This window comes from Lissotriton vulgaris, chromosome 1_1, assembly GCF_964263255.1.
Source record: "Lissotriton vulgaris chromosome 1_1, aLisVul1.2, whole genome shotgun sequence".
Lineage (NCBI taxonomy): Eukaryota > Metazoa > Chordata > Amphibia > Caudata > Salamandridae > Lissotriton > Lissotriton vulgaris.
The window spans coordinates 245667865-245686791 of NC_141685.1; positions in this window are offsets into that span (position 1 = coordinate 245667865).

Genomic DNA, 18927 nt, shown 5'->3' on the forward strand with positions numbered 1-18927 from the left:
GTGGGGGCGCCACGACTCATTGGCCATGGAGCGCATTTCAGTCAGAGAGGCTGAATCGTGCTCCGTTAGGCTGGTACTGTCCGCGCCCATGTGTGCTGCCTGAATCGCCCAGTGCTGCTGGGTCTGTACTGTTGCCCCTTACTGTTCCATCTCATGCCCGTTTTTGGGTTGGTAGCAGTGCGGCGCACCAGGGGTTTTCACTCCTCACGCCCTGTGGCTACAGGTACATGTGTTTGGCCTCTGTGCCTTTATTATGGCGGACACCAGATACAGGCAGTTCTTAATCCCTCTGTAACCGGTGGGTGTTTTGGTATCCTGGGGATGACTGCCCCGATAAATCTGTGCCTCTGGCCTCCATATTTTCGCTGGGAGACCCTTAGGCCTAATATCCCACGCTCTGCGTGTGTGCTCCTAGGGTTTGTGCCTCAGCTCATAGCAGCCTACTCAATACAGAGCAGGAATATTATGAGGAGGAAGACTCTCTCTCTTACCTACAGTGGGACGATGATTTTTCATGAAGCTGTAGATAACTCTAAACTGAGCTGATGACCCTTATGGAACAGTGCCTGGCCAACAAAATTGAGCAGTTATGGGCAAAAGTAGGACAACCTCCTCTTGCTACCCCATCTGCGCTGGCTGCAGAGCCAGCGGCAGACCAACATAGCGATGAGGGTCCCCTACCCCCAAGAAAAAGTGAGCCGTGGGGCTAGATAAAGATGCATTTGAACGGCTTAAGCAGGCCTTCTTGGACCACACTACGCCTATTGTACTTCCCCCAAGAGCCAGCTCCCCCGAGTTCAGAATCAAAGCCGGCTTCACCTCAAACTCAGCAAGGGTACTCCCCTGATGGGTCGGATGATGAGGCAGGTTCCTCGAGGTCTTGGCGACCGTCGGGCTCTACTGAGCCTCCAAAGATGGGCACTGCCGATTGTTGGACAGGCCTCGTGGCAGGCCCGACCCCTCCCCGCATGGCGGGTCCCGAACTACTGCTACCCCTGTTCTCCGGATGAGAACCACACCTGCAGCCCTCCGGGTCACCCCCCGGCTCTCCCCCGACGGAACACAGACTCGTAACCACAACCTTCTGGGCTGGCCCGGGCCCTTTCCCGAACCACCGTCCCCGGCCCAGCCGCCATCTTGGACCCGCCACGACCAGGCCTCGTGGCCTCGGGTCGACCTCAGCCTCAGGCCCAGCCAAGCCCCGACATCGAGCCACCACCATCCACCCAGGGGGTAAAGAGACCACTTGGCGAGTCAATGGGAGAAGGAGTGTCGATGGCTCCCCTCCGCCTGGTTTCGATCGCCCCCAGCCTCCCTGGGCGCTGGCTCCACCCCCCTGCTGGGTGTCTGGACTCCCTCATCCCGGACCCCCCGACCTCCAAGTGCGAGGGTCCGGACATCAAAGGGCACCAGACCTATATAACTGGGGCAGCTCCAGAGCAGGAAGACAGTTGTATCCTGGAGTCGAGAGACACCTAGACAAACTCATCCTTGGAGGCCTGCTGGCGCTGCCGCGGCTCCTCTTCGTGAACTATCTTTGAAGGCCTACTGGCACTGCCGCGGCTCATCCTCGTGAACCATCTTTGAAGGCCTGCTGGCGCTGCCGCGGCTCATCCTCATGAACCATCTTTGACGGCCTGCTGGCGCTGCCGCGGCTCATCCTCGTGAACTATCGTTGAAGGCCTGCGGCCCCTACTTGAGAACCCTCCAGCTCAAGGATTGAGAGCTATACGCCTGTACCGGACCGGTACCAAGACTGTCCCGCTACCCCTTTTCCCCCAGAGACTAGAATTGAAGGAATCACCGTATCCTGGTCCTGCTGTATCATCCAGTATAACCTGCCTAAGAATACCGATAAAAGTGTACAGAACGTATCTTTGTGTGGTGTCTATCTGTGGGGGGTAGCTGCTCGTCCGTACGATCTCAGGAGAGGGTCCTCGCCAGGAGGCCTCTCCCCCTTGCTCGGCCGACCCTCAGGGTCCCTGTCTAACACCGATATGTTAGACCCAGATGATATTGTATATCCCCGATGGGCGGAGTGGGTTCCCGCCGAGAAGGTGGCCCAGTATGTAGCGTCCTTCCTCAGGAAGCCCTTAGAGAATGAGGCCCGGTAGGTTGCGAGCTGAGTGTCCCCACCCTACCTTGGAGGGAAAGTAGCCCTTACCCCCGATATTAAAGCAAAAATGGCTACTTTCCTGGCTAAGTTCATTAAGGACCCCAAAAAAGGGATACACGAGTCCTGGCGTGCTTGTCAGGACAAGCTGTTGGACGCCATTGGGCCAATGACGGAGATACTGGACATGGCGGAGGAGGCCTGTAGTTCTGGCTCCTTGATTGACCCAGAGGTCCTGTTAGCATGGGCACAGCGAGCCATCTGCTTTATGGGCAACGCAAACTGTGCCTTCTCGGCAGAGCGGCGTAGGTCCCTTTTAATCAAAGTTGACCCCAAGCTAGGCGACCTGACCTGTTCTGAGGCAGGAGCGGTGGCACAGGGGTGTTTATTTGGTGAGCCCTTCGTTAAGGAGCTGGGCAAGTTTGCTTCCCTGGACAAAGCCCTGGCGAGTATAAAAAGGTTTTTTTACCCTCGGGTTTTCCGCGGGGCTGGTTGGAGCAGGGGACGTCCATCCGGCCGCTTTCAAAACCAAAACCCCCAGGGCAGGGGGCAAGGCTCCGGACGTGGGCAGTACCAAACAGACCAGCGTTTTAACAACTTTTACCCAACCAGAGGGCAACGCTTCCGGGGCCGCGGAGGATAAAAGGGCGGCAACAATGGAAATGCCAACTGTGAGTGTTTTGTCCGCTGCACAGTTGCGAGTTGGGGGCAGGCTGCCGCAATTCTTCCCCACCTGGGAAGCGCTGACAGGGGACGCCTGGGTTCTCCAGACTGTGCGGGGGTTCCAGATAGAGTTCTACGGCTCCACCCGCCATGACGTCCGACCTTGTCCAATATTTTTCTGCTAGTCTGACACAGTCCTGGTAGACGAGGAAGTGACCCATCTCCTACGCAAATGGGCAGTATGCCGTACAGATGTTCACCATGGGGGCTTTCTCAGCAACATCTTTTTAGTAGACAAACCTGATGGGAGCCGGAGGCGGTCATCAACCTTCGGGAGTTTAACGTGTGGCTGGTGTACAGGCATTTCAAAATGGAGGGCATTCATCTGCTCAGAGACATCCTCCTGTCACTCGATTGGATAGTGCGACTGGACCTGAAGGAAGCGGACCTGGTTGTCCCGATATTTCTGCCACACAGATGGTTCGTTCAGTTTCTCTGGCACGGTCAGGTTTACGAATTTCTGTCTCTCCTGTTTGGACTCTCGTCAGCCCCTTGGTGCTTCACCAAGGCTCTCAAGCAGGCGGTGGAATACCTGAGAGCGCACTGAGTCTGCTTGATCGTCTACTTAGACGATATTCTCATTTTGGCCCAATGCTCTTTGCAGCTGCAGAGTCAACTACAGATGGCAGTGGCTTTGCATCAGGACTTGGGTTTCGTGATCAACGAGCAGAAATCCCTCCTAATCCCGATGCAGCAAGCGGTTTTTCTGGGGTTTGTTATTGACTCTACCTCAGCATCCCTAAGTCTGCCTTCCCGGAAGGTGGCGAAGATTCGTCATGAGATCCGCAAACCCTAGCCAGGCAGAAGACTTCTCTGCGTCAGATTGTATGTCTGGTGGGGCTGTTTTCCGCCTCTATTCAAGCAATCTTCCTGGGCCCGTTGCACTACCGGGCCCTTCAGTGCTTGAAAGCGCACCATTTGGGGAGAGGCCTGGCGTATTCTCAGGTGGTTCCTCTGACAGACGAAGTGAAGGAGGAATTGGAGTGGTGGTTAGCGCAGATGGAGGCATGGAATGGAAGAGCTATCTTTGGTTTCGTTCTTGACCTGGTGATAGAGTCGGATGCCAGCCAGGCAGGCTGGGGTGCGCTGTGTGGGGATTTCTCCACCGGCGGAATTTGATCTCCTAAAGAGCAACGGCTTCATATCACTTGCCTAGAGCTCCTGGTGGGTTCCTTTGCGGTCCATTGCTGGACCAAGGACCTAGTCCAGGGCTCAGTGCTCCTGAAAATAGGCAATGTGTTAGCGGTCAGATATATCAATCATCTGGGCGGCACCCGGTCCAAAGCCTTGGCAAACATGGCAAAAGAGTTCTCGAAGTTTTACCTAGCCAGCCAGATCTCATTGACGGCGGAATATCTCTCAGGTCGAGACATTTTAGTGGTGGACTGGCACTCCCAATACTTGTGGGAGGCCAGTATGTGGAAGCTGGACCAGTCTGCAGTAGCTTTGGGGGCCTTTCTCCATCGACCTCTTTGCATGTCGCCTCGACCGGCAGCTTCCCCGGTTCTTCAGTTGGAGACACATTATTTTGTATATTTCACATAACAATACAAGATGCACAAAAACTGCTGGTACAAAACATTTCATATTGATAGAAGAGACCGTGGCTGCAGCATCGGATTAGCATAAATGTGCGCACGCTCTCTCAAGCGCCTGCAGGCAGCGCCGCACAACGAGGCGCAACTACTGCTAACTTTAAGGCAGGGGCAATATATGAAATGATATCTGCGGGGAGACAGCGGCCGGTGGCGGCCTAGGGGCAACCTGAAACATTCAGTGCTCTCATGTCTCTTGCCTAGCACACCCCCACAACCCCCCATGCTCAAAGTGCAGTCGTCACCCTACCTCCGATAGTGCCTAGAAGCTTCTGATTGCGCACACTGTGTAAATGCCATTCCTACATTATCTATTGATTAACAGAAGTATGGCCGGAAGTTTCAAGGCTTGTAATACACCGAATTGGGCCAACAAGCCCTGCCGCCCTTGCCAAGACAGAGACATGTCCGTAATGTTTTCCCAAAAAGTGCGAGGGGTTAATTTGCACCAGGGGCCAACACCTATGGTTGTTCGTTCACATAGCCAAAGATTGTACTGTCAGACTGATGTAGCCTTGGGCCCGTGCGTATGAACCGCTTGGGTCTCATATAGTAAATATAAAACAGACGCTATAGGCGCAGAGCACAGGAGCATGCAACGCAGATCGTCGTCCATTGGTCTGTTCCACTGCCATTTACATTTTTGCTTCTGCCCACAATATGGAATAGGGCGTCAGTAGCTGACAGTTTTCTACCCGGTGTGGGGACATTGAGGGCCGTGGATGGTCGGCTAATACTTTGCCATTTTTATCATGTAAATGTATTATCATTTTTATATTTTTTCTCATATCTGTCGTTTAAACAGGGTCTGTGAGTGAATGAATGAGTGAATGAATGAATGAGTGAATAAAGTATTTAATAAAGCGCACGGTGGCCGAACGGCTTCCTGGCGCTGGGGACCTGATCAGAGCTCAGCAGAGGGAACCCAAGGAGGTTTTAGGAAGGGAATGCCTGAAAGAAAAGAAAAGTTTTAAGAGCTTTGTGGAAGTGAGTGTAGATGGGAATGGAGCGGATAGAGAGAGGAAGACTGTTCCAGAACTGGGGGGCCAGGACTGAGAACCGAGTGCCCCCCGTTCTGGATTTACGGAAGCAAGGGATATGAAGAAGAGAAAGAGAAAAAGAGCGGAGAGTGCGGACCGGGGCATGAGAAGAAACAAGAGAAGTGATGAACAGGGGCGCAGAACGGAAATGAGCCCGAAAAGCTAAACAGGCCAATTTGAAAAAGGATCTAAAGTGAACTGGAAGCCAATGAAGTGATTTGAGAGCCGGGGTGATGTGAGAAGATTTGGGGAGGGAAAGGATAAGACGAGCAGCTTGATTTTGAATGGCCTGTAGGCGGCGGGATTCGTAAGCCGGTATGCCCACGTACAGGCCATTCCCATAGTCAAGGCGGGAGATGACAAGGGCCATGACTATGGATTTAAGTGCATCGGTAGAAAAAAAGCGTGAAATTTTCCGGATTAAACGAAGAGAGAGAAAGCAAGAAGACACGACGGAGCTGATCTGACTGTGCATGGATAAGTCATGACTGACTTTAATGCCAAGAGTGCGAACAGAGGAGGCGGGCACCGGGGGGGGGGGGCAAAAGAAAGGGGCCAATGTGCAGGGGACCAAGGGTTGGAGGGGCCACCAGTGAGAACAAGTTCCGTCTTGTCTGGATTGAGCTTCAGATGGTTAGCGCTCATCCAGTCAGAGATGAAGACTAAAATGGAGCAGAACTTGGGAAGAGAATCAGGGGAAGAGGAAAGATCAAAGACGAGCTGGAGGTCATCTGCGTAGTTGTACACCGAGACCCCCAGCTCAAGGAGAGAGGTGATGAGGGGGTGAATGTAAAGATTGAAAAGGAGGGGGGAGAGAGAGGAACCTTGGGGAACTCCGCAAGTGACAGGGCGGGGGGGAGCAGAAAAACCGGGGAGATGGACTGCCTGGAACCTGTCCCGCAGGAAGGACGCCAGCCAGGAGAAGGCCGCGCCCCGAATGCCCGCTGCGCTGACACGGTCGAGAAGGATGGAATGGTCAACCGTGTCAAACGCAGCGGACAGATCGAGAAGGACCAGGGCTTGAGGGAGGTTGGAATCGGCCTTCCCCTTGAGCTCGTCCAAGACTGCGAGGACCACCATCTCCGTGGAGTGGCCCGGGCGGAATCCCGCCTGGTGGGATGCAAGGAGGCCGTTCTCCTCTATATAAGTGGAGAGGCAGGAAGTGACATGAGCTTCAAGGATCTTGCCGAGGTAGGGAAGAAGAGAAATGGGGCGGAAATTGGAAGGAAGAGAGGGATCTAGGCCAGTTTTTTTTAGAATGGGAAGGACTATAGCGGATTTGAAGGAAGAGGGGACAGATCCAAGAGCCAGAGAGGAATTAAGAAGAGCAAGAGGGGGGGGCAGGACAGTTGGTGAAAAGAGTTTTGAGAATGCGTGCTGGCGCGCAATCCGCAGGAGAACCGGACTTGGTTTTGACCAAAAGTTTTAAGAATAAATCGGTGGAGATGGGAGGGAAAAGGGCGAAAGAGGAAGAGGGACGGATAGGGAAGCAGGTGGAACGGGGTTGAGGCACTGTGGGAATGTTGGCTTTAATCTTCACGATCTTGTCGATAAAAAAGTCGTTAAGTGAAGAACAGAGGGACTGTGAGGGAACTAAACTAGGAGTGGAGCGATCAGAGGTGGCGAGATTGTGGACCAGAGAGAAGATTTCACGGGGTTTGTTAGCCGCGAGAGCTACTTTCTCGGTGAGGTATGCGGTTTTAGCCGCTAAGATCGCTATTTTATATTCAGAGAGGAGTGATTTGTATTTGACGCGCAAAGAGGGGCAATAGTTCCGTCTCCAGTGGCGTTCCGACCAACTAAGGTCGAGTTTAAGTGTTTTAAGTTCTGGGGAGAACCATTTGTGCGCGTCATATGGACGGACCACCTTGATCTTTCTAAGCGGGGCGACTGGATCGCACGAAGAGGAGAGCCATGTGCCGATAGCGTTAACCTGGGATTCAAGAGGAAGATTAGTGAGGTTGGGGGCAGAGTAGGCCAAAGTGAGCGAGAGGGAGTCAAGGTCGGTCCGATTCCAATTGCGAGCTAAGATGTTTTATCGGACGGGGAGACTTATCGACTGCTCCCAGATGGATAGAGAAAGAGATGTTAAAATGATCCGACCACACGCATGGGGATATGAGGGGGGGTGAAACAATGGGACGTGAGGACCAAATTTGGTCCAAGATATGACCCTGGGTGTGAGTAGGGACTGAGACGTGAGAAGTGAGGTTTAGACATTGAAGAGTGCCTGAAAAATCTTTGGAGGGGAGGTCTTCCATGGGGTCGCCCGGCCAATAATTGAAGTCGCCGAGCAGAAGGACGGAGGAATTGTTGACCACAAGAGTGGCCATAAGGTCCTGAAGGGAGGCTACAAAGGAAGGCATGGATTGAGGGGGGCGGTACACAAGGACAACAGTGAGGGGGGCAGAAAGATTAAGAGAGCGAGCCACAAGGTAGTGCACGTTGGGTATGGGGGGGTAGTCGAGGGGTTGAAATTTGAAGGTCGACCGAATGATCATCGCCACCCCTCCCCCCACCTTACCATCCAGGCGATCGGCCCGGAGGGCGTAATGGGTGTCAGGGATTGAGGGGGGCGGTACACAAGGACAACAGTGAGGGGGGCAGAAAGATTAAGAGAGCGAGCCATAAGGTAGTCCACGTTGGGTATGGGGGGGTAGTCGAGGGGTTGAAATTTGAAGGTCGACCGAATGATCATCGCCACCCCTCCCCCCACCTTACCATCCGGGCGATCGGCCCGGAGGGCGTAATGGGTGTCAGGGAGAATGGCTAAGAGGTCGGGAAGGGAATCAGCAGTTGTTGAATAATCCAAAAGAATTGGTTCAGCAATAAGATGGTTTAATAACAGCAGCACAGCAACATGTACACCAGTCTCTTGGATCAGGAACAGTGCAACTGACCATAAGCCAAGAGCATAGTAGTGTTCTAAGAACACTCAAAGAATAACATGTAGGATTTAAAGGTACAGGGAATGAGCAATGGAAAAGGATGTAACACATCTCCTTTCAATACAAGAAAGAGGAAACAAAATGGAGTTAAGAAACATAATCATCAAATTTAACAGGAAGCAATCTAGAACGATCAGAAGACTTAACTCTTGAGGCAATAGAACTACTGGCAGTATTTGAAGCAAATGGAATGGAAGCTTGCTGCATGGGTGGACATCTTGCAACACGCTTAATGTTTCATAATCTGCCGTCCTGGGTGATTACACTGTTATTAAAAACCTTTACAAGTTTCATTGGCTTACCAAATTTATCTGAACATTTTGAGACAAGACCTGGCTTTTTAATTCTTACAACATCTCCCACAGAAAAATTAGGAGATTTAACATTCCACTTTTTATCATACCACAACTTACTTTTAGCTTGCTTATCTTCAACTTTCTGTGCAGCTTGTACAACTAATTCTTCAGAAAAGGATTTGTTGAGACATTTGTCCCTAAACCACCAAGGACAAATGGTAGAAGCGGGATCACGTCCCTTGAGCAAACGAAAAGGACTGACTTCAGTGGTTGAATGAGGGGTAATTCTGTAGAACCAAATGTTTTCCCTCAAAAGAGTTTTCCAACTTGAACCAGACTTGCAAACCTCAGAAATAAATCCCTTCAACACTCTATTAAAACGCTCTACCAAGCCATTTTCATGTGGTTCATAAAAGGAGACAGTGTTGTGCTTGATAGAGTGCAATTTGAGAAAATTTTCCATTTCAGAATAAGTAAGCTGCACCGCATTGTCCGTGACTAAAACAGACGGACAACCCTCCCTTGAAAATACTTCCTTAAAAAATTCCACAACAATATTGGTAGAAGCAGAAGAAACAAACTTAACCTCTGGCCACTTTGAATGGTAGTCCATAAGAACCAGAGCATAACGTGAATCGGAAGGAAGACACATAAACGGACCAGAAATGTCAAAAGCAATTTTTTTCCAAGGCAAAGTGGGCCAAGCAGTTGTTTTTAAAGGAGGTACACTTACTTTTAACATTTTATCATTTCCTACACAAACAGTACACTCCCTAACTTTGTGTTCAACCAGACGATCCAAAGATGGCCACCAGAAATAATTCCTAATTAATCTTTTCATTGCCGACATTCCTGGATGAGATTTATGTGCAGCATCTAGTATTAAACTCTGTACGGCAAAGGGCGGAACACACTTACCAGATTTGAAAACTAAATTATTTTCCAATTCTAACTCAGTAGCAACATTGAAAAAGGACCACAGGTCTTCTTTTAGCAACTTCTTTTCAGGCCAACCTTCAAGGATATACTTCTTAATAGATTGTAGTGTCAGATCTTGTTTGTCAGAAGTTTCCCATAACTCTTCAGATATCTCATTAAAAGATGTAGATAATACATCTTGCAAACAAGTAACAACATCAGAATCATACAAATTCTTGCAATCAACAACAGGAGATGGATGGCGAGACATAAAATCTGCAACCACATTTTTTTTTCCAGGGACATACTCCGGGGTGAACGAGTATTCCTGGAGTCGTGAAGTCAACCTGGAAATGCGAGCCGTGTGTTACATTCTGCTTTCATTTCTTCTTTGTCCTTTCCTTTGTGTTTCTCATTTCTATCTCAGCATGTCTCTATGATGTCATCTGTGTTCCAATTGTATTTGCTTGAAAGCTGGAACAGTTACATCTGGAGGCTGAGCTGAAGACATCTGCTCCTGGTGGGGTCTTTTCTATCATTATACTACCTTATTCTATTTATCTACCTGACCTGATTTTATTCTACAATAAACCTAAATTGTTACATATACTGGATTTATGGACATCAATTTATTACAATTTTGGCGACGAGGTACAGAACCTGTGCGTGGAAACAGACTGGTCTAATGGAGTAATGGAGATCTGCAACTAAGGAACTTAAAGAATAAGGAACTAAGGAACTTAAAGACTATTGGAACTACTGCAACTGAAGAATTTTTTTCAAGCCAGAGGAGCAAAGGGTATTTTATGAGAGCACCCTGATTAACCCCACCAGTATCCTGTGTGATCTGGACAGCCTGTTTCCCTTGGGTGTTAGAATTTTTGCTGCGTGATTTGGCTTAAATCTGAAGGAATTACAACTGCATGATTTGAAGAAAACTTTTAAGATTTAAACTGATTTGGACTGAATTGTCAAGAACTTTTAAAAGGAAAGATGTGTGCCATGTTTGGGAGAGACACGCCTTTGCCATCTGCTGTGGAGAATGGAGGTGCAACTTTCATTCGTATTAGATGTTTAAAGAAGTTAAACAGCGTGAGAATGGACATAAAGTTTTGCTTTGGGCTCTCAAAGATAAATGCTGGATTTTATGTGCGGAGCACAGAGTGCGGTGTCTACTGTACTTTCGACGCTAGCATCTGTGAGCAGAGCACTGTGTGCGGTGTCTGCTGTGGCTTCGAAAAGGGATGTTCAAATGGTTCAAAACCGTGTATTGTTTTAAGGCCCAGTGTTGATTTTTGCACATTTCCTGCTGTTCAATTCTTTTGGCGATTTTTAAATAATAATAACAACGACTTACGGGAGCAATCGCTCGAGCGCTCGCAACGATTTCTGAGCATGGTCATCACCTTGACAACGCTATGCTCTCCGTCTTCTCTCCGTCCATGGCAGCAGCTGATGTCATCAAGGTTGCGTGCGCAGCACGGCGTACGCAACACAACGTATGACGTCATTGTCGGCCATATTTGTTGCACATCGCGTCGTGAAGCATCAACGCGTTTAATAATATCCTGACAGCAACTTGAATTTAAATACGAATTTGAAGGAAAAGGTACTGAAAAGGTTCAAAATAAGCTTTATTCGATATTCAGCAAAGAAATATCATATAAGCGTAAAGTATACATAAACAAATTTTTAAAAAGACATTTGAATTAATCAACCATAAAATCACAGAACAAGATTACATAATTATTATTAAAACTCAAATTATATCAATATCTTTTTCTAATGTGCAGTTGACAAGGATAACTTAAAAAAAAGGAAAATAAATTAGGCCATTTAAAACAAACTAGAATCAGTCTTGTGCAGAATGAAAGCGCATGGTACACAGGAACCCCCTTTCAACGGATTTTATAGTTCAACACTCTGGGGCCAGGATAAAAGTCAAACAAGTCACAGATACAAATAGGGCCATCTCCTGTTTTGGGCTGAGAGGATCTTAAGTAGGGGACAATGTTCTTATGTTTGAATTTAAATAAAATCAGATCTCCTGGACAGTTTTTGGGCAACGTACCCAACCATCCTACCCTCCTGACGCTTACAATTCCGCCATCTAGGTCAGGTGGCAGCGGTCTATTGTTATTGAGCCAGAAGATGGCTTTGTTCAGAAGGTCCTGATTTGTTTCAAATTTGCCTTGTCTCAGCTCTGGCACCCCAGAGAGAACAGTCACATAGGGGGCGGCTTCAGGGGGTAGGTTGATTCGATGCCTTCTTTCATGAGGAGTCCTAGGTGCTATTAAGGAGTTAGAAGTAATATGACATCTTTTTGGGATGGGTTTGCTAATGGAGGGATCAATTGATGGTGCTTTTCTCTGTTCTGTAGACTTAGGTTTCTCATGGTTGGTGGAAAGCGTATAAGCAGTGTTTACACTTGATGGATTAATCCTTTGTACTATTTTTTCCACGCTGGACAACCTTTCTCCCAGGTCCTGAATTTTTGTGACCAGGGGTGATAGGGCCACGTTCAGCAATCGTTCAATGTGGGCCAATAGGGTGGATTGGAAGGGGGAAGCAAAATCATTTGATATGGCCCCCACCTTCTGTGGCGTAAAAACAGTTGAAATAGCGGGGGTGATGAGGGGCTACAGGACATTTGATCAACATTAGCAGGAATCTCCTCAATGTTCATTTTGGTGATTAGGGCCTGGGGCAGCGTGTTAGCTTGGGTGGGAATCATTACATGCAATAAAGGTAGTTCCTGGGGAGTGCGGTTGATAAGGTCAATATTCATGCCAGATGTGGGTGGAGTTGATATGATAGGGGCGTAGTTTGTGCCACACAAGGCATTCAGGTCCTCCCAGAAAGACATATTTTTAGGACTACAAGAGCTCCAAAAGAGAAACTGGAAGGGTCAGGGACAAATGACAATTGGAAGCAAAAGGGTTAGATGTTTTCTGTACCTGCTTCTATGATGGTGCCAAGTGAGGTGGCCCATCCCGTCCTCCTAGTGCCTCTGAGGGCCACAGAGGGCCCGCCCTTTGCCCGGGCTTAGCCCGGCGCCGTCCCGCGCGCTTCCCGCGGGGCGGGAGGTGTTCCGCGTTCTTGAGGCACCTCCAGGCGCAGCGGGAGCGTCACGAGCGCGCCAGGTGCCGGGGCTGCTGGGAACTGTGGTTCCTGGCGCTCGGTTTGGCCAGGAGCGTCCCAGGAATCGTGTCGCGTTGGCTGTTTCCCTCATGGCTGGGCAGGCGAAGGGTCCTTCCTGGCTGCTCCCCCCACGGCTCCCTACCGCCACAGGTAAGTTTACAGAACTGCCCCCAGGCGCGCTCGGTGCTCCGCGTTCTTGAGGCACCTCCAGGCGCAGCGGGAGCGTCACGAGCGCGCCAGGTGCCGGGCTGCTGGGAACTGTGGTTCCTGGCGCTCGGTTTGGCCAGGAGCGTCCCAGGAATCGTGTCGCGTTGGCGGTTTCCCTCACGGCTGGGCAGGCGAAGGGTCCTTCCTGGCTGCTCCCCCCACGGCTCCCTACCGCCACAGGTAAGTTTACAGAACTGCCCCCAGTCGCGCTCGGTGCTCCGCATTCTTGAGGCACCTCCAGGCGCAGCGGGAGCGTCACGAGCGTGCCAGGTGCCGGGGCTGCTGGGAACTGTGGTTCCTGGCGCTCGGTTTGGCCAGGAGCGTCCCAGGAATCGTGTCGCGTTGGCCGTTTCCCTCACGGCTGGGCAGGCGAAGGGTCCTTCCTGGCTGCTCCCCCCACCGCTCCCTACCGCCACAGGTAAGTTTACAGAACTGTACTGTTTTCGTACATTGTGAAGAGAGAACTGCACATTTAAAAAGGTAGATTTTGAAGAAGATATGGCACAACGATCTGTGTAAACATTATTCTGGAACACTAAGGATCGTTTCTTACCATTTGGGGAGTTTGGTTCATTGTTTCGACGTCTGCAATTCTTTTACAAGATATTACTTCGCTGATGTACACAGCTGATGTACATTTTTCAAGTGTTGTTGTTTGCAGAAAGACATCGCTGCATCTGCATCTGTCTACTTTTCTCATGGAGGGACTGTGTTCATATATGTATTTTTAAGAGGGAGGTGTTCATATATGTATTTTTTGGAGGGACTGTGTTCATATATGTATTTTTGGGGTGGACTGCGCATAATTTTATTGCCATGTATTTCTTCTCATATGATTTGCTTGCATGTGTGTACTTTGCATGTGTGTACTTTGCATGTGTGTACTTTGTATGTGTGTTCTGGGACTGATAGAACACACATGTTCTATTATGGTTGAGGTGTTTAGTTATACTACAGTGAGATAGTATTGTTTTAATTTTGCAAGATGTTTAGTTATACTACAGTCAGATAGTATCGTCCTTAATGTGAGAGCCATGTTTATGCTCAACGTATGTTGAGGTGCTCTGTAATTTCTATTCAGATTTCTGGTGTTTTAGTTATTCAATGGAGTGAGACATTTTTTATGCTCAACGTTGTTTGAGGTGCTCAAGTGTTTTATTTAAATCCGTAGTGGATTGCATGTTTGACATGTGCATGGGATGTGTACATGTGTATTTTTGAAGGGGGGCCACATTTTGTGCTCATTTATTGAGGTGCTCCATTTTTCATTGTATTTTTATGTGTTTACGGCTTGCATCTTAGGATGAGCCATGTTCATGAGATTGCATAATTTTGAAGAGTTGCCATTTTTTCATTGTATTTTATGTGTTTACGGCTTGCATCTTAGGATGAGCCATGTTCATGAGATTTCAATATTTTGAAGAGTTCTAATTTTTTTTTGTTGAACCACAATGTGCTCTAACTTTGTTAGAGGTGTTCAGGTATTAGGAATTTGTGAGAGTGAAAGTTGCTCTATACTAGGATGTGTACCGCTTTAGCGCTCTATTATATTAGAGGAGTTTCATTTATTTTCAATGTGAAGAGCCGCAGGTTGCTCATTTGTAGAATAGCAAGTGTTTGCTATTCTTTGATGTTTAAAGAGCCGCTGGTTGCTCTTTTGTGGAATTTCTTGTGTTCGCTATCTTTTATCTAGTTATTGAACCACTTTTAAGTGCTCTAAGTTTAGAGGTGTTCATATTGTTGTGTGTTCTAAGAGCTGTGTTTTTGCTCTGTGATATGGATTCTGTACCATGAGGGTTACAGTATTTTCTATTGTACTTTCGTTTTTTGTTGTTCTATCTATTTGTTTTACTTTACCATAATTCTTCCTGTGTTTATGCTATATGTTCTATTATCAATGTTTTATTCTCTTTTGTTTTCTTATCTTATTTTATTTTGTCAAGGGGGGAGATGTGTTACATCCTGCTTTCATTTCTTCTTTGTCCTTTCCTTTGTGTTTCTCATTTCTATCTCAGCATGTCTCTATGATGTCATCTGTGTTCCAATTGCATTTGCTTGAAAGCTGGAACAGTTACATCTGGAGGCTGAGCTGAAGACATCTGCTCCTGGTGGGGTCTTTTCTATCATTATACTACCTTATTCTATTTATCTACCTGACCTGATTTTATTCTACAATAAACCTAAATTGTTACATATACTGGATTTATGGACATCAATTTATTACACCGTGGCATTCCAACCTCCACCAGGGGACAGAATGTTAACTAATGGTTTGTGATCAGTCCTCAGAATGAATTTATTTCCCCAAATGAAATTTCTGAAGTGCTCAATCGCCCACACACAAGCCAAAAGTTCTTTTTCAATTACGGCATATCTGCGCTCTGTCTCATTAAGAGTGCGAGAAGCAAAACAGACGTTCCATTCTTCTTTACCTGACCGTTGAGACAAAACAGATCCAAGACCATACATACTTGCATCTACCGTGATTACACACAATTTATTCAAACAAAAAGGTCTAAGTGTGGGGGCATGCAAAATATCAGACTTGATAAGCTCAAAAGCTTCTTGTTGTTCTCCTTCCCAAACAAAAGGATTACCATGCCTCAACAGCTTCCTTAGTGGTTCCATCTTAGAGGCAAAATTATTTACAAATTTACTATAATATTCGCACATACCTGCAAAGGATAACAACTGGTCTTTATTTGTTGGTGGAGGGGCATTACTAATACCATCCACATTCGATCTCTTGGGAACTACTCCATCACCAGATAATGTGTGTCCCAAATACTCAACAGATGATTGAAATAACTTACACTTGTTGGCTTTCAGCGTTAACCCACTCTTCCTTAACTTCTCACACACACAGCGTAAATGATCAAGATGTTCTTCATCTGTGCTAGAAAAAAATAGAATATCATCCTGGAAACACTTCACAAAATGATCTACATCTCTAAAAATGTTGTACATTACCCTTTGAAATACTGAGTCAGCTGAAGCCAAGCCAAACGGCATTCTGGTGTACTGGAAAAGACCTTGAGGGGTAATGAAAGCTGTTAAACACTTTGACTCATCAGTAAGGGTAATTTGGTGATAAGCCGACCTTAAATCTAAGGTGGAAAAAACTTTAGCAACTTCTAACATGGAAACAACTTCATTAATATTTGGGAGGGGATGACAGTCCACAATAATTGCCAAATTAAGTGCCCTCAGGTCCACACACATTCTCAAAGATTTGTCCGGTTTTCTGACCAAAACATTCAGAGAAACCCATTCAGCAGAGTCAATAGGTTCAATGATCTTCTCTGAAACTAAATCCTCCAACATTTTCTTTAAATCTTCTCTAACGTTAATGGGCACCCCTCTTAATTTCTGTCTAACAGGAACCATTCCAGATTTAAGTTTAATTTTGTGAGAAAAATTCTGCAGCTTACCTAGCTTGTCAGAAAAAATGTCTTCAAATTCAGACTTGATTAAATCAGTTCCTTGCTCAATAGAAATAGAAGAAATGTGATCATTTTCAAAACTTTCACCCAACATAACTGGATCCTTGGCACGAGGATTCAAAATTATTCCCAACTTCCATTGATCCTTCCAACCAATGACATTCACACCCTTAATCGCAACATACAATTTGATCTTAACACACCTGGACCTAAAAGTAATCTTAACTACAAAATGGCCTAACATCTCTACAATTGTACCATTGAAACTGACTGCACTAATCTCAGAAGGAAGAATCTCTTTAAAATTTAACACATGTTTTAACCGTTCTACAAAGTAATCCTTGGTAATAATAGTCCAAGGTGAACCTGAATCAGCCATCAAGTTAAGACTAACCCCCAAAATAAACATTTCACAAATGGGTTTTTTAATGTGCTGACCATTGTCATCAATCAAAGAAATCTCTTCAGCCAAATAAACTACAAAACCTTTATTGGATGAAGTGCAATCCTCTGTACCCGCACAAACACAACTACAAGATTTTGAAGGAGCTGCTGTAACAACAGCTACTTTATCTTTAGAATTTTGAACAGCAAGTCTTGAATCCCTACAAACGGAGGAAAAATGTCCTAACCTTCCACACTTCCTGCATTCTTTGTTAATGGCAGGACATCCACCATATGAAGCTACATGCATCCTACTACCACATTTATAACAGATCACAGACTTCCCAAATCTTTTAAAACCTCCATTGTTATGGAATCTGTTGGAGTTTATAAATGTATGTTGATTATCATTCATCTGGCCTTCTTTATTTTTTACCAAACAAACTTCGTCATGAGGATCTGGCTTATTTACATGTTTTTGAACAGTAAGCATCCACTTTTCTGACTGTTCTAAAGACTTTGCAATAGCAATTGCCTCTGATAACTTTGGGTCACCTAATTCCCATAACCTTTCTTGCGTTTTTTTATTTTTCACATGAACTATAATCTGATCTCTTAACATCTCCTCGCACATTGCACCAAAATTACAATGAATAGATAAAGACCTCAGAGCAGTCAAAAAATCATCAAAGGATTCTGTTTCTTGTTGTGCACGAGTGTAGAATTTGTACCTATTAAGAGCAATGTTAGACACTGGTTTAAAACGCTTCTCTATTCTAAGTAAAGCCTCTTTATATACATTGGTACCTTCTCCTTCACCTAACTCAGGTGGAATAGGAGGTAAAGCTCTAAAAGTCATTTGACCCTCTGAACCCAGGCAGTGTAACAAAATACTTTTCTTCCTCTCCGCACCCATCCGTTCGCCATCTATGGCTTTCATATAGTTAAAGAACTCCTCTTTCCAACGAGTCCAAGGAATTGGTGGATCACCCTTATTTTGCAAAAACTTCTCAGGTGGGTCAAACTGCATTTTGTGACCAACAAAACAAAATATGTATGAATTCTAATTTGATTCCTTTGTGCTAATACTTGCAAGTTATTGTACAAAACAATGCTCTTAAGTATGTGCTAACACATGTGACCAATGTTATATAAAACAATGCTTAATAACTATTATTTTCTGTATTAAAGGCAAATGCTCTTAAATATGTGCTAATACATGTAACATGCTTAACGCTTAACAAATGTTTAACCAGTATAATTTTTGTATTAACTTCCCTTGTGTGTGAAAAAATATCATTGAGTTTATCAAAAATCGTGAATTCCTACTGAATGTAATCGTTGTTCCTTCCTTTAAATGTCACCAGAGACCTTTGCGAAGATAAAACGAAGTCTGTCAGAGATACTGATTTGAAAAACGGCAATGCGCGGTGATTAGTTACCATGGGAACCCAAATCCCAACTTAAAATGGCCGCCACGCTTGACGTTGCGTGATTACATCATCACGCAGACGCGTGCTTGCGCTGTGTCTTGATTCGCCGGCTTGGTTCTAATGTTGTTGACGTAGGCGCGTCCTTGCGCTGTCTTTTGACTCGCCGGTTTCCGGTTTTGTTCTGTAGTTCACGGCAAGTCTCCTTCTCTCGATCCCGTGACAGCTTCAGTGACAGCTCTGTTTAGATATGAACAACGCCGCGCGCTAAAATCCGTCTCGTGAATCACAGCTGGTTGCAAATCCGTCTCGTGAATCACAGCTGGTTGGCTCACGTGTCAGTTTCACGCAGCGAGTACAGTCCACGAGCCAGAGTCAGAAAATTCAAAGGTAAACAAAAAAAATTACCTTAAAGTATTCAAAATTGAAGATCTTTATGTTGGTAGGAGTTATTAAATTCCGATTTTCTTCTTCTTTGATGAAAATATTTTGGCAAGCCTTTAAAGATGTTTAAATGTGCAGGTCTTCCAAAAAAATTTTTTTTCAGATTTAAATAAAAATTCAAAATAACTCCACCTCTGTGCTGCATTCACCATCAGTTCCAGGTCACCCTCGTCGCCAATTTTGTTGAATAATCCAAAAGAATTGGTTCAGCAATAAGATGGTTTAATAACAGCAGCACAGCAACA